We start from the raw sequence: 15,586 nt of genomic DNA, 5'->3' as shown, positions 1-15,586 counted from the left end.
TTTAGTGGAGACAGGTTTCATCAAGTTGGCCAGGATAGTCTCGATCTGTCGACCTCGTGATCCACCCACTTCGGCCTCTCAAAGTGCTGGGTTTATAGCTATGAGACACCGCGCCCGACCCATAAAGTCTTTATATATCACCAGAATGTCAAGGAACACTGGCCGGGAGTTAGGGGAGCCGGCTGCTACGAACGCTTTGAAACGGAAAAGCTGTGTGACTTCAGAGATTGTTTCGTCTCTACCATATTTTAGTTCAGAACTTGTAATAATGTTTCTCTCCCTGTCTTTCTTCTTGGTGGGAAAAGCATAATTTGGGGTCAACAGAGCCAGCTCAGGTCTAAGTCGTCAGCCGGGACCCGTCTCCAGAAAACGACTTCTCCCTGCCTCCTTCCCTCCGCGTCAGGTCACTCTCCCAACGACCCAGACACCTCCCACAGATGCGAAATATGCCGTTCCTCCGGAGCAAAGATTCCCGGGATGACCGGGGACGACCTTTCCACCCGCACGACTCGCGATCCTCCCTGTGCCCCAGACCTAGGGTCCCCAACGCCACCTACCACAGTCCGCGGCGCTGAACCGGCTCACAATTTGAACTGCTCAGGTCCGCACAGAAACCACCGGAAACGGAAATTCGCCATCCAGCTGACTCGCCGGAGGGAAACAAGAAGAAAGAAAACTAGAGAGGCTGTGGGACGACTTTCAGAGGAGAAACGGAAGAAAGACTCTGCCGATTCCGCGCCACCCCAGGCCTCCGCTCCCGCGGTGGGACTCCTCAGCAGCTTGCACCGCGCTCCCCGCAGTCCTCCCCTAAAGCCAGGGCAGTGCGACCTGGCGCCAGTTACTTGGTGCGGTACAAAGGAAGGAGACACATTTGGTCCTGGCCGCCCCGGAGTCACCGTGCCCGGGAGTCCACTTCCTCCTCTTTAAAGATGACAGATGAGTGGCATCTTGCGTTCTGGGGTGCCCTAAACGCGAGATGCCCCTCATCTATCATCTTTAAAGAGAAGGAAGGGCGCGGTGGCCGGGCGCGGTGGCTCACGCCTGTAATCCCAACACTTCGGAGACGGAGACGGGAGGATCGCTTGAGCGCAGGAGTTCAAGACCTGCCTGGACAACATAGGGAGACCCCGGTCTTACGGGAAGAAAAAACATTAGCCGGCGTCGTAGCGGGCTCCTGTGGTCCCAGCTACTCTGGAGGCTGAGCCAGGAGGATCGTTTGAGCCCGGGAGGCGGAGGTTGCAGTGAGCTGAGACTGAGCCACTGCACTCCAGCCTGGGCGACAGAGCTACTTGGGCAGACAGGAGTGGTGACAGGCAGGGAAGATGGTGCCCCGGGCCGGGACTAGCCAGCTGCCGGCAGGGAGGCGGCTGCGGCCGGGGAGCCAAGAGATGAAGCAGATCCCAGGACCAACTCCGCAGCCACATCTCCAGCTTTGTTCCTGGGTCTGGGAAGCAGCGGCCCCCGGGCACCCCACGTGCGCGCTGGGCCCACTTCTCCACCACAGCGCGGCGCGGGCTGCCTGAGACCTGCGAGTTTCCCACCAGGACCGGGCGCGGTCTGGTCGGAGGAGAAAGGCGCGGCCCTGGTGGGGAAGGGGCAGAGCTGCGGCTCCGGCCACGGCCACCGGGCAGGGGTAGAGAAACGACCCTGGCGCCGTCTAGGCGCCCAGCTCCGTTACCCCCGCCGCCAAGAGACTCCCGGGACCGCTGGCGGCTGAGGGCCCACGGAGCCCTGGAATTCACCGGGGTGCCTCATGGTGCAGAAGCGGGTGGAGTCTGAGATGGCGCTCAGGACTCGGATTTCGCCGCTGGTTTTTAAATTGTGCTTGCGGAGCCCAGGACGCTGGGAGAAGTGTTCTGCGCCCCTCCGGTCGCGGTCTCCACATTAAACCGACTTCCAGAGCGGCCTCTGCTCCCTGCAGGGGTCGGAACCGGTGTCTCACGAGATCGCAGGTCTTCAGCCTCCCGCCCGCCTGCCTCGCTCCAGATGCAGGGAGGACCCCGCCTCGCTGCGCTGACCCCTGGCGGCTCTGTCCTGGCGTAGGATGCCTCTATCCAGGAACTGGCGGAGGTCAGACTCCTGCACCCCGAACCTCTCCAGGTCCTCTCCATGGAATACGGACATCTGCGCCCATAGGCCCTGCGCAGCCAGGAGGCTCAGCGCCCGAAGCTCGCTCCAGAGCTGTGCACCCTGCGGGAAGCGGCTGCAGAGAAACTGCTGGAACGGCCCTGTGTGGGTGCAGCAGGTGGGGGCTGGTCCTCCCCCCTTCTCCATCTGCAGCTTCAGACTCTGCACAAGGTCCAGCACACGATGGGCGCCAAACCCAGCTGGAACAGGGTGCCTTGCTTCTCAAAATTTCACAGGCACGCATGGCTTGGTCCTCCTTTCCAAAGTGTCTCAGGAAATAAGCCCTCCTGTCCTCCTCCAGGAATCCCTCCACCCTTATGTTGATGGGCTTCTCTGCCAGGAGCTGCAGGTCCTTCAGGGACCTGGGTCCCACGGTGACCAGCAGGGTGGTCTCGGGTAGCATCTTCCTCTTCAGCAAACTCCCCAGGAGGACCGGCACCGGCTTCAGCTTCTTCCAGTCCCCACAGATGTCCTGGATCAGCGCCCCGGGTGGGACTCTCAGCTCATCAAGGCCTTCGACCATGAGCAGGATTCTATGTGCTTAGGCTAGGATGTTTGGAATGTCATCCTGCAATTCAGGCCGGTCTTTGGCAATCAGCTCTGCAAAACTGCAGCGGCCCAGGTGACTCAGCTCCTTGCAGCTGAGGTAGAAAGCGTATCTGGCCTTCGGGCCAAGGTTGTAGTCTTTCCAGTGCAGCATACACATTTTAGCCAGCATGGTTTTCCCCACGCCCGCAGGACCCTGCAGACCCACCATGTAAGGTGATAGCTGCGTGGTCTGCTGTGATTCAAGAATGGAACAAAACTTTGGTTTCTCTGAGTGACATGGTCGTGGAAATTGTCACTGTCTCCTCGCCAAAAGGTGTTCCTCCAAACCAAAGATTGTTCGTCCATCGCATTTCTCCATCCTTTCTTCTCACCTGGATTTGCTAACTCCAAGACCTCTTCTGAGTCTCTGAGCTCAGGGTTATCTGAGTCTTCTACCTGTCCCTCCTCCAGCAACTCAGCCTTTGCCATCTTAGACAATTCTGGAAGATTCATCTCTTTCAAGATCTTCACAGTCGCATTCCTTATCCAACATTCTGAGGATGTGTTGACCAGAATTTCTGCCAGTTCCTTGCCATTGTCCTCTTCCACCTCAGACCATGAGGTCTTCTGTAGCACATCTAATAGGGGAAAAGTCCATAAGAGGGATTTGAAAGTCCCTAATTCACCCTTGCTCAGCTGCTCCAGAAGGGTGTACAGAGTGCACTCTATCTGTGGTGATGTCATAGTGCTCCAAGTATGAGACCTTAGGTTAAGGCTGAAGAACTCCTTAAGGAAGGACTTGCTTCCAGCCTCCAATTGTGGATTTTTTAAGTGAACTTTTTTCAAGTTACTTTTATTAATTCCTCCTCTTTCATCCATCACTATGATTTTAACTTGTTTTATATCTTTGGCTTAATATTGTTTTAATTTCTATTCCATTTAATAAATGGCTAATACCTTGATAACTTACTTGCCTATATGCCTTTGAATCCAACTATTCTCCTATTTCTTTACTTTTTTTACTACACTTCAACTATATTTTTATAATTCCCGGATTGATTTTGAAAACAAGTTTTTCTGACATATATCTATATGAATTTGAGATTAATTACATCAAAGTACATATAAATTACCTATATCAGCCTATAAATATATGAAACACCAATGAAAGAACATTTCTTAACATATAAGTATTTCAGCATGCCAATATAATAGATTTCTTTAACTTTTAAATTGTTTTTATCACCTAAGTCAATTTGTATTTGACATTTGGGTTACATGTGCATATAAATATAGACATATCACTCAACTGACATATAGTACAGCAAAGGACACTTCTGTCCTGGTCGATCTATGGTCTATATTCCTTCTCATGAAATAACCTAGACAAGAAGCAAGAGAGATGAAAAATGCCACATATTGATTTAATACATTTTCTTCTCTTTCTTATCTTTTAAATATACAATTGTGCACTATGGGTGTGTGTGAATTAAAACAATAATAATCTAGACTATGAGCTCTGTGGGCCAAAAGAGAGACACAGCATAGGTGAGAGGAGGACAGCTGTTCTTCATCAAGCTATTCACACAAACCAATTGAAGAGGTACACTAGATTATCTAAGTCTTGATGGCCTTAGATGTTACATAGGTCTTCAAGTGATAATTTATTTTGCTTTAATTTATTGTCCTGTATGTTATTTGTTCTCCTATTTTTGTAATAGGGTCAAAGTGAAAAGTCACTAGTCTAAGAATGCTTCATATACTCCATAAACTGTCTGAATCAAATATCCTTATTTTTCAGCCAAACACAACTGATATCCACTACAATTATTTTTTTAAGGTAAGAAACAGTAAGTCAACTGAAGGAAGAGCTAGGATGTCAAGCTATAAAACGTTACTGCTTTTTAACATACTGACTGAGAAATGCAGAACTGTAGGGTAGGGTCTTGTTGCTGTTGGCTGCAACAGGACATAAGCCCAGCCTCAGAGGGCCTTTTCCCAGAATGCTCTGCAGCACCTGACACATTGCTGGTATACCATCTCAAAGTCAGGGTCATTCCCTTAATAGGGATTTTCAATAACAAGTTGTTTGGGTGGATCATAGCTCCCAATTTTAGCCTTGCAGTTTTTAACTTGATTACATTTTCTATTCAAATCTCTCCAGTTGCTTTCATTCATACATGGTATATAATCAAATGTGGTGAAGTCTTCTTTGATAGTCTGTTGGGCCGTGTGATTCATGGGCAAACCATGTTTCTTCATGCAATTTTCCTCTCTGTAATCTGGAGGGTTTCCTATTTCATATGTGGATGTCACTGCACAGTCTAGCCTCCAAAATATCTGAAGCATTTTGATCATTACATGTCTTGTGAAAATTGCTTCTACAAATGAGTGACTGACTGCAATGGGTGTATGTGTTACCCAGTCACACACGACACTGAGTTGGGCACCTGCTTGTCCATCTTCTCTAGAATTTTGCTTTATGCACTTTTGTAACTCACAAATTCATTAGGGCTTAGTATTTTTCCAATATAAAATTATCGTTTTCCAATTCAATGTTGTATAGCCTAAATCTACTTTATTGCATATTGGTATGATTCTTTTTGATTACTATTCTTACGTGTTTACCTGAAAAGTATTTGTCATATTTGAATCATTGTGCTTTAGTTATTTCTCTTGTAATCAGCATGCATTATATTTCTGAATCCATTTATTAATCTTGTTTTTTAAAGGAGAATTTTTAACCATTGATAGTTATCATAATACAAATATATTTGATTTTACTTCTATAATGTCTTGTGCATTTCAAATTTTTTTATGATGTTTAGCATTCTGTTACCATTATTATTACTAGAGGTACCTCCTACCTGAAGTTAAGCATTTCCTTTTAACCTCTAGTGGTTTTCTTTTCTTTTTCCTTTTTTTTTTTTTTTAAATGTATGATAGTCTGTATTTACAACTTTATTGGCAAAAAAGAAAAGGAAAAACTTTTAAACAGTTTAACACAGGGCATTGTAGCTGATCCTGTCAGATAAAAGAAGTTCCATTTTAAATGTCCATCTAATTGTTTAAAGATACACAATACTGAATCTACATATGCATTTTTTATGAAGTACAGTGCTCATGTTTTAGGCAGTCTTCTAAACATACAAATACAAAAGAAATGAAATCACTCATTAAAAACTGTGTCAAATGAAGGGTATTTTAAATGTAAGTTTGTTGTTTCTGGTAATAGCACATGCCCAAATGAAAACCAAAAGATGGAAAAGCAGATACACTTCTTACTTGGTGAACAGTTACAACAATCAATCACTTTCTGCAATGACCATTGTATTTTCAATTTATCATGAACCACTCTCAACTTACCATGAGATGTAGCCAAAGTCAAAAGAGAAGGGACAAAGTCAGAAGAGATGTCAGAAGAGAAGACAATATTCCTTTTTTGCAGGAGAGTAAGTCCTCCAGAATCAGCATGGGAAATAAACATCCTGTTGATTCTAGGTAGAAAAAAATTATCGTAGCCAATTTCAACTCATGTTGAGCTGACTTAATTTTTTCATCAACTTGTTTGGTGTCATTCTCCTAAATCAAGTGTATTTAATTCCTCTTCTAGTTCATCCAAATTTTCTCCAGTGAAAAGATTTTCATCAATAAGAACAGCATCAACAGCTCCATTCTCCAGTCCCTTCCTTTCGTTGTCCTCTTCCAGGTCACTTCTTTCACCATTTTCAGCCCTATCTCCAGAAGCTTCGATTAATTTGTTTTCATCTTTATCTGAAGTATATACGCTGAATCTTTCAAGACTGGCTACAGTAATACCCGTTTCATCTGCATCTCTTGGGATGTACAGGCTTACATCTATGTCATTTACACTCACTGAATCATCAACCTCATCACCACCTGTTCTCTGGGTGTAGCAAGTATCATCTGCTTCCTCATCATCATCATTGACCAGTTCAGGAAAAATTCAAACACTTTATGACCACAGATCACCAACACTTTCCCTGCTTTGAAGTCAGCTTTCTTTCTTTCCATATCTTGTTCAAGTTTATCAATTGTTTCTTGTCTTTTCCTTTTCTTTCATGCAAGAAAAGACTCTAGAGTGATTTTGGTAACATTTGGACCTAGGGCAGAACACTCTCTTTCAATTAGATCTTATGATGAAATTTCATCTTCTTTCTGTTCTTTGTTTTCTTTTTTTTTTCAACACAAATCTAGGAGTAAGTGTGTGATGATACATGCAAATATCATCCTCTCTAGGGCATGCCTCAAACCAGCCATATTTCTTGTTTTCAATAGCTTCAAGAAAATGCTTGTACACTGTTTGAGTTTTTGGATTTTCTTTTCTGCCTCACCGTGCTTCTTGTTCACTACTTCTTCCAGCTTTTTCTCATCCCAATTATCCATAGTATCTTTTTCAAGTTCTTCCTTTCTTGCATCAGTGTAAACACTTTGCTTTTCACATTTCTCTCCAGAGTCAAGTCATGGGAGAATTTACACTGATCTCCCTTAGTACACCGTCCTTGCTTGAAGAACGCACATAGCACAGGCTTGGGATCTGCACCTTGACTTATTTTTTGAGCAACTACAAGTTTGAACAGCTCATTTAGCTCCCGCAATTCTTTCTTCTTGTCACCCTTCTTCAATTTCTTTTCAGCTTTACTCTGTGCTACCTGACACAGATTTTGTTGACCAAACTTAATTTTATGTGTGACAGCCTTGATAAAATTCTGTTGCTTTGGTCCTTTCTTATTCTTCAAACCAAAAGTTTTGTCTTCGATAATCTCCTTCTTTTTCTGCTCCACCTTTTTGCCCTCGGCCTGAGCCTGTTTCTTGAGGGGCATTGCGGAGACGAATGACACCTTCCAGACTTAAGTGCAGCTGAATACCGTCAGGGGTTCTGGCCCTTCGGCAGGAGAAGGAGGGGGACCGGGCCTAACTCGCTACACCGCAGGGAAAGCAAGTTGCTCCCAGTGGTTTTCTTTATGCTTAAAAATACATGCAACTCCATTACTCTTTCAGAATTAACTGTGAAACTATATATTCATATCTCTCCTTCTGTAGGACAATACTAAAATATCTTTTTTTCCCCTCCTCTTCTTTTTTTCTCCTCTTCTCCTTTTTTTCCTCCCACTTGATGTTTGTTTACAGAATTTTAGACCCAGTTTACTGTTTCATTTTTTCTTCTTAAAATCATGCATGGCTTCTCTAAGCTACATATTTGCCATTCACGTTCCTTTATTTTTTCCCATCCGTATCTATAGTTACAATTAAGACTGAATTCTATGCTCCAATTCTTTTAATGATTGTTGAATGTTTCTTAATACTATGTTTAGCCACTGTTCATTTCTTTATTCTGATGGATTTTTGATTAGCTAGAGTAGCTTCTTGAGCAATATATTTAATAAGTAGTATGATTTCTGAGACAGCATATCTGAGAATGTTTTCTGTTGCCTTTACCTTTATACATTAATTAAAACATATGTGTATATAATATTGTTGTGTCACAACTTTCCTCTTTAATATTGTTTGGGATTTGCTCCATTGCCTTCTTCCTGTGTGTAATGTAATGGAGAGGCTTTCACCTATTCATTTTCCTCTCCTCTTTTACTTTCTCTCTTACCCCCTCACAACTTTCTTTCTCCTCCCCTCTATTCTTCAACTCCTTCCTCCTCCTTTCTCTGTTTCATTTATTCCTTCTCCTTCTCCTCCCCTTCTCTTTCCTTTTTACCCTCTTCCTCCTTTTTCTTCTCCTTCTCATCCCTTCTTCTCACATACCTCCTCCCTGTTTTTCTCCTTCTTCCTTCTCCTCCTGCTTTTCCTCCCCTTTCTTTTTCACTTTTTCCTCATCTCTCCTCTCCGCCTCCATTAATCCTCATACTGCTCCTTTTTCTTCCTCTCTTTTTGTTCTCCTTTTCCTTTTTCTGTTTTCTCTCTTTTTCTTCCACTTTTTCTTTTTTTCTTTTGCTTTCTTCTTTGTAATTATCCTTATTAATGTCTTTCAACTTAAAATTTCCAGAGTTGGTTGATACATCATTAATTATTCTTAGGATTCGGTGAGGCCTTTGTATATGTAAACAGAAACTTGCACTTTAGTTCAATAATTTTGTCATCTATTAAATCTTTCCTTATTATTTATATCCCATTTAGTTGCATGTTGTTTCCAGGAATATTGGTTTTTCATATGTTGGCATTATGATTCCTCCACCTCTAACATACTCTCTGATCATTTTCAATTCATCTCTTTTTCCTGCTCATTCTTGGGGAGTGCCTCGGTTTGCTTGTCAATTTCAGATGAGATTATCTTTAGTTTTCACATGCCTTTTAACAATATTAATGACTGTATAAATTGTACTTATGTATTTGTATTTCCCCTTCATTCTTTCTTCCTTTCCTTTGCTAGTACTTCTTTTATTTCTCAGCAAAGGTTTTATGGATTTCATCTTAAAGTTTTGTGATAAAGAGTCCTTACTGTAGTAATTATGCCTAAAGAAATACAAATATTTTTTAAATTTTGGCTTTGTTTTTCTTAGCATATGTTTTTCTAACAATATATTCTTTAGTATCTTTAGCACAGTATTATATAAACATATTTATGTATTATTTCTTTCATAATGAAATCTTCTCTATGTCCCCATACGGTGTTTTTATTTTTTAATTTGGAAATATATTCATGTTTTTTTCCTTATAGATTATTGGGGTACAGGTGGTGTTTAGTTACATGAGTAAGTTCTTTAGTGGTGATTTGTGAGATTTTGGTGTACACATCTCCCGAACTGCACTTTATTTGTAGTCTTTTATCCCTTACCCCCTTTTAGCCCTTCCCCCCAAGTCCTCAAGTCCATTGTATTATTCTTATGTTTTTGCCTCCTCATAGCTCAGCTCCCGCATATCAGTGAGAACATACAATGTTTAGTTTTCCATGCCTGAGTTGCTTCACTTAGAATAATTAGTTTTTATTTAGTTTACTATTCCTTGAATGTGGAGAGCTCTTTTTATTAACAGGTACGTTGATTCTCTTTGGATTTTTTAATTGTATACTGGGATGCAATTAGAATCACTCTTTCTATTTTTCTTTTTCTTTTCTTTCTTTTTTTTTTTTTTTAATCCCAGTAATAATTAACATGATTGCTGTAGAATCACCCTTTCAAGTTAAGACTTGAACCTGGGTTTGTGAGCACAGATGGAGACTGTGATATATATTTAAATTCCCATTATCAAAACTGGCCTTACTGGAATTTTTTTTTTTAGTTTTTTGCCCCAGTGACAAAGTTTCATTTTCTAGCATTCTGATTGACACAACCTCAACAGCAGTAAGAGAATCCACTGTGTAGCTTTTTGTAAACTTTTTTTTTCCTGGCATCACTATTCTCTGCTATTTACTGACAAATTACTATTGTTCAGAGACAAATGCTGATAAACAAGGATTTCTCCATATTCTGTACCCTGCAGAGCTGTCAGGAACCTAGGCACTTTCCATTATTGCTGCTCTGAATTTCTTTGTCTCTGTAGATAAAAGAGGAAATCCACTGTGATGATGCGTTTTCAAAGTAAGATGAATTTGAGTCTCCCATTGCTGTTTCCCATTAATTTTCTCCCTCTACCCAAGAAACGTCCCAGAGTCTGATAAGTAGGTGGAAGCATTTCCTGGTTCATGATACATGATTCCCTGTAGTTAAAAAAAATTGCCTGTACATTTCAGTACATATATGAAAAGATTAAGGATGAATATCTGTTCTCTCTTTATAAATGTCTTTCCTAAGTTATCTTCAACTTATACCTTTTCACCTAATATAAAACCATTCAATAATGATTGTAATCTTCCCTGTCCATATAAATGTTCATTGTTACTGTCTTAGTCTTAGGAAACTATACATCTTTTAAAAGACATAGGCAATGCCAGCATCCAAGAGAACTGAAATCTCTTAAAGAGCAGAGATGCACCTGTTAATTACTTTAAGCAATTTTTACTTTATTTATCTGGGGTGAGTATGAGGTATGTTCATTGAGGAGGAAATATCTCACTTTTGTTCACTAAGTATTGTCAAACTGCTGTGATTACTTTCATTTCCTTTACAATTACTAATAGATGTTTACCTGCTATAATGATGACAGCAGAATCACTTGAAAAAAGCAGCATTGTCAAGAGGTTAAACATTACAGGAACCTTTTAATAATGCCTTTAGGAAATTCATCACTAAATGCATTGATGTCTGCATTTTGTTTAATAATCCTATGTGAGTAGCATCCTACATTCAGAAAGGTCCTATTTGGCCCAGAGGCTCAGGTTGGAAGGCAGGAGGACAGTGGCATGACTAAGAAAGACAACAAGATATAGTTGTCATGAGCATAGACAAAGGAGCTTGACTGACTATTTTCAAATCCTTTCTCTCTCACTTACTAGCTGTGTCATCGTGGAACATCACTTAGCCTCTGTGTATTTCTCTTTTATTATCTATATACAGGGATAAGAATAGCATCTATCTCACAGGCTTATGTGGAAGATTAACAACCTATATTAGAGTTCATAAAGTCGCAGTCACATAGAAAGAGTCATATATCTGCTAGATATTGTCTTTACTGTTGTTGACAAGGGCCTTCATAGTCAAAGGAACAGCTTTGAGATTTGGAGTCCTGGGCTGAAGAAAGGCAGCATGCCTGGGAGATGTGGGAGTGAAGATTGTAGTCTAGGAAGCAGGCAGCTCCATTTTGAAATTGTCACCACATAGCTGGATGGCATTAGAAATTATTCTAATGTTTAGTTTCTGTATATGTAAAATAGGGATGTTGGTATAAACTGCAATTTAAGATGTTTGCTCTTATTTTCACTGGAAACATCAAATTTGTAAACTAAAATAAGCAAATTCTTCAAACAGATAAATTATTGTGTTAAACTAAGGAAAGATAAGCAATCTATAATTAGAGATTTGCTTTGTGTACACAAATCCGCAGTTTCAGAGGAGGAAATAAAAAGACTGAATTCACCAGAAGTCTAATTTATCACGAGGTAGTAATCCTTCCAATCATCTCAATCTAAAGAAATAAACTTTATTAATGCAAAATTTACTATAAACCTATGATTTTAAATTTTGTATGATTTTTTGAAAAAGTCTTTTGATAAACTGAAAATTTAGATGACCTTGGGTTTGGTGGTGACTTCTTTAATACACAAGACCGAAAGCATGATCCATAAAAGAAAACATTAAGTTGGAATTTATTAAAATTTAACACTTCTGTGAAAGACATTGTTAAGGGGACAAGAAGACAGGTCACAGACTGGGAGAAAATCTTTGCAAAACACACTTAAGGTAAATGACCTGTATTGAACATATACAAAGAAACTTTAAAATTCAACAATTAGGCTGGATGCAGTGGCTCACACCTGTAATCCCAACAGTTTCTGAGGCCAAGGTGGGAGGATCACGTGAGGTCAGGAGTTCTAGACCAGCCTGGCCAACATGGCGAAACCCCATCTTTACTAAAAATATAAAAATTAGCCAGGTATAGTGGTGCATGCCTGTAATCCCAGCTACTGGGGAGGCTGAGGTAGGAGAATTGTTTGAACCTGGGAGGGAGAGGTTGCAGTGAGCTGAGATCATGCCACTGCACTCCAGCCTGGGCCACAGAATAAGACTCTATCTCAAAAACAAAAACAAAAAAACCTGTTTAAAAATTGGGCAAAATTCTGAACAGACACCTCATCAAAGATTTACAAAGATGCTCAACATCATGTCCTTAGGGAATGCAAACTGAAACAGTGGAATATCACTATACACCTGTTAACACAACTACAGTCCCAGATACAAATAGCATCAAATGCTGATGAAGACATGAAGCAACAGAAGATCTTATTCCTTGCTGTTATAGCCACTTTGGAAGACAGTTGGCAGTTTCTTACAAAACACAAGATATTCTTACCCGATAATACAGCAATTACGCTTCTGGTATTTACTCCCCAAAATTGAGAATATATGCCCACACAAAAATCTTTACATAAATGTTTTTAGCAGCTTTATTTATGATTTTCAAAACTTGGAAGCAACTAAAATATCTTCTAACTGGTGAATGGATAAATCAACTGTGGTACATCCAGACAATTGAATACGATTCAGTGCTAAAAAAAAAAAAAAAGTGAGCTATCATGTTGAAAAAACATGGTGGACACTTGACTGCACCTTGGTAAGTGAACATTTTATAATAAAAAGAAATATGTATGTTTTTTTAACAACACCTATGTCAAGATCTTAGAAGATGTATTTGTGGGTAAAGTGGGGAAAATATGAAGTGGGCAGGACTACTGTGGATCAATTGCTCTTTGGAGACTGAACTTAAATTCTGTTTATACGTGAATCATTGCCATTTTGCCTGTGAGCCTTTCATTCTTTTAATTGATATGTGTGTAGTGACATTGGACAGAAATCATAAACAGTTGGATATGATCTGAATTTACCTGACAGTCTTTGGTTTTTTTTGTTGTTGTTGTTTTGTTTTTTATTTTTTTGACAGCACAGTGTTTTAAATTTGTTAATTTGACATTTTGAGTGGTACCTTCACCCTCCAGATTGCCCTTGGTATTACCCATTTTTATTTTTTGTCTCCTGCTGGCTTTATACTCTCACATACTCACCTTACACCATCAAGCCATTCATATTAGTAATTTCTGACATAGACAAGCTGAATGACTCTTTGCAAGTTAGTGGGTACTGTAAATCCTTGCTGTTCAAGATGGAGCATATAGACCAGCATCACTGACATAATTGAAGTCTCAGGCCTCACCTCAGATATCCTGGATCAGAATCTGTAGTGACTAGATCTTTAAGTGTTTTTAATCCACATTAATTTTCGGAAAGCAGTGCCTTTGGTTAGGAAAAAAAAAAATCTATAAAAATTCAATAGCCTGAAGTGATTGGCTGCTGCTAACAAAATACATTTTAACAGAGCTACACATCAGGTCCTGCCTTCAGGACACACAAACTGGAAAAGGAAAGTGGTTTATATTAATGGGACTCATGAAAAAGAAATTGTGTGAGTTTGTCTACATTTTAGGATAAAGGAACAAGTGTAGGACTAGTATTCCCATTATTAATAACTATAAAATGGGGAAATATGCTATATGTAAACATTTTAAACACAAAAAGGCACAGATAGATTGAGAGAGAAGGTAAAGATCTACCACGTGAACAATAAGCATAGGAAAGCTGGTGAGGCTGTATCAGTATCAGACAGAGTGGACTTTATGTCACAGACTACTACAGAGGATAGAGGGTCATCACATAATAATAAAAGGAACAAGTTCACCAGAGAGACAACATATCTAAATATTTATGCACTTAATAATGGAGCAACAGAGTTTATGAGGTAAAATCTGGCAAATATAGGGGGCTAAATCAAAAAATCTAATATAGTCAAAATTTAACTTCATTCTCTTAAAAACTCATATAACAAGTAAACGAAAAAAGTTAAGGCTTTAGAAGATCTACACAACACTCTCGGCTAACTTGACATAATTGTAATTTATAGAACACTACACCCCAAAGTTGCAGGAAACACAGTTTTTCAGTGTGCATGAAACATTCACCAAGAATAATCATTTTTTTGAGCTCCAGAGTTAAATCGCAATACATTTAAAAAAAGGGAAATCGCCACACCTTTCGGTCCTCTGCGGCGCCGTAACTCCCCATTCCACGGCAGAAACCAGAGAGTGGACTCTCTGTAACTCGACTTTCGGGTGACTCAGAAGAGGTGTTCCGGATAGAGCCTTCGCTCCCGCCACGCTGCCATTGCGTGTTTACTTCACCTTCACTTCTGTTTCTCCCACGCCCAGTGCAGCTCCGGCCAGATACTCCCCCCGAGCCGGCGCTCGTCTCTCCATTAAGAAGCCTCCCTCTGTAATCCCAGCACTTTGGGAGGCCGAGGCGGGTGGATCACGAGGTCAAGAGATCGAGACCATCCTGGTCAATATGATGAAACCCCGTCTCTACTAAAAATACAAAAAATTAGCTGGGCATGATGGCGCGTGCCTGTAATCCCAGCTACTCGGGAGGCTGAGGCAAAAGAATTGCCTGAACCCAGGAGGTGGAGGTTGCGGTGAGCCGAGATCTCGCCATTGCACTCCAGCCTGGGTAACAAGAGCGAAAACTCCGTCTCAAAAAAAAAAGAAGCCTCCCTCGAGCAGTGGCCAAGGTTTTCCTTGTGTGACGGCCACCAAGCTCGTGCTCCAGGGAGCGAAGGCGAAGAGGCAAGATGGGAAGTAAAGGATCAAGGAGTGAGCTGAAGCCACTGTCACCGAGAACTCCGCCTAGGAGTCTGGCATCGTGAGGAAGTTATCCTGAGTCCGTGTGAGATTCTTTATGAGTTTGCTGGGAGGAGAGGAGAACTTACCTTCTGAAAACTTTCCATCACTGTATGATGAAAACTCAAACAATAAGAAAAAAAGAACAAAGAAAAAAGAAAAACAGAAGAGGATGAAGAAACCCAGCTTGATACTGTTGCAGAAACCAGTTTAATACATGCTGTACATGGGCCCTGAGACAGGCCCACCACCCACAGCCAGGAAACCCTAAGGCAGAGCACCCTGCAGCCCATGTGAGCCCTGGGGCACTCGGGAAGGGAAGAGCAAAGTGCATCAAGTTCGTAAAGAGAATAAAACAGGCTCGGGTGAGCCCAGGCCAGCAAGCCTCCAGCCGGTGTTTGTCTACGGTGACTGCTGGGCTCACAAACCCTCCTCAGTGTGGGCCAGACCTGCAGTGATGCCAGCCAGGTCCGCAGCCTTGAGCAGCTTGAGGTAGGTGTGGGGCGGAAGCAGTGGAGGTTGGACAACAGCTCAGAGAGGAGCAGCAGGTGCTTCTCCATCTCCCTGGGGCCCACTGCCGCCAGCACCTCCCGCCGTCCCAGCACAGGCCACCTCCACACTGAGCGCCCGCTTGTGCTC

General features: G+C 41.6%; 2 pseudogenes; both read right to left on the bottom strand.

Annotated features, from left to right (window-relative positions):
• Nucleotides 1-1,794: 1,794 nt before the first annotated feature.
• LOC108297379 lies at nt 1,795-3,425 on the bottom strand (annotated as a pseudogene).
• Nucleotides 3,426-6,229: 2,804 nt separating this feature from the next.
• LOC108297367 lies at nt 6,230-7,499 on the bottom strand (annotated as a pseudogene).
• Nucleotides 7,500-15,586: the final 8,087 nt, after the last annotated feature.

The sequence above is a fragment of the Cebus imitator genome, unplaced genomic scaffold (assembly GCF_001604975.1).
Source record: "Cebus imitator isolate Cc_AM_T3 unplaced genomic scaffold, Cebus_imitator-1.0 Scaffold794, whole genome shotgun sequence".
In the NCBI taxonomy this organism is placed as follows: Eukaryota; Metazoa; Chordata; class Mammalia; order Primates; family Cebidae; genus Cebus; species Cebus imitator.
Note: the sequence above shows the minus strand (reverse complement) of the source record. Positions and strands in the feature narration are given on the sequence as shown.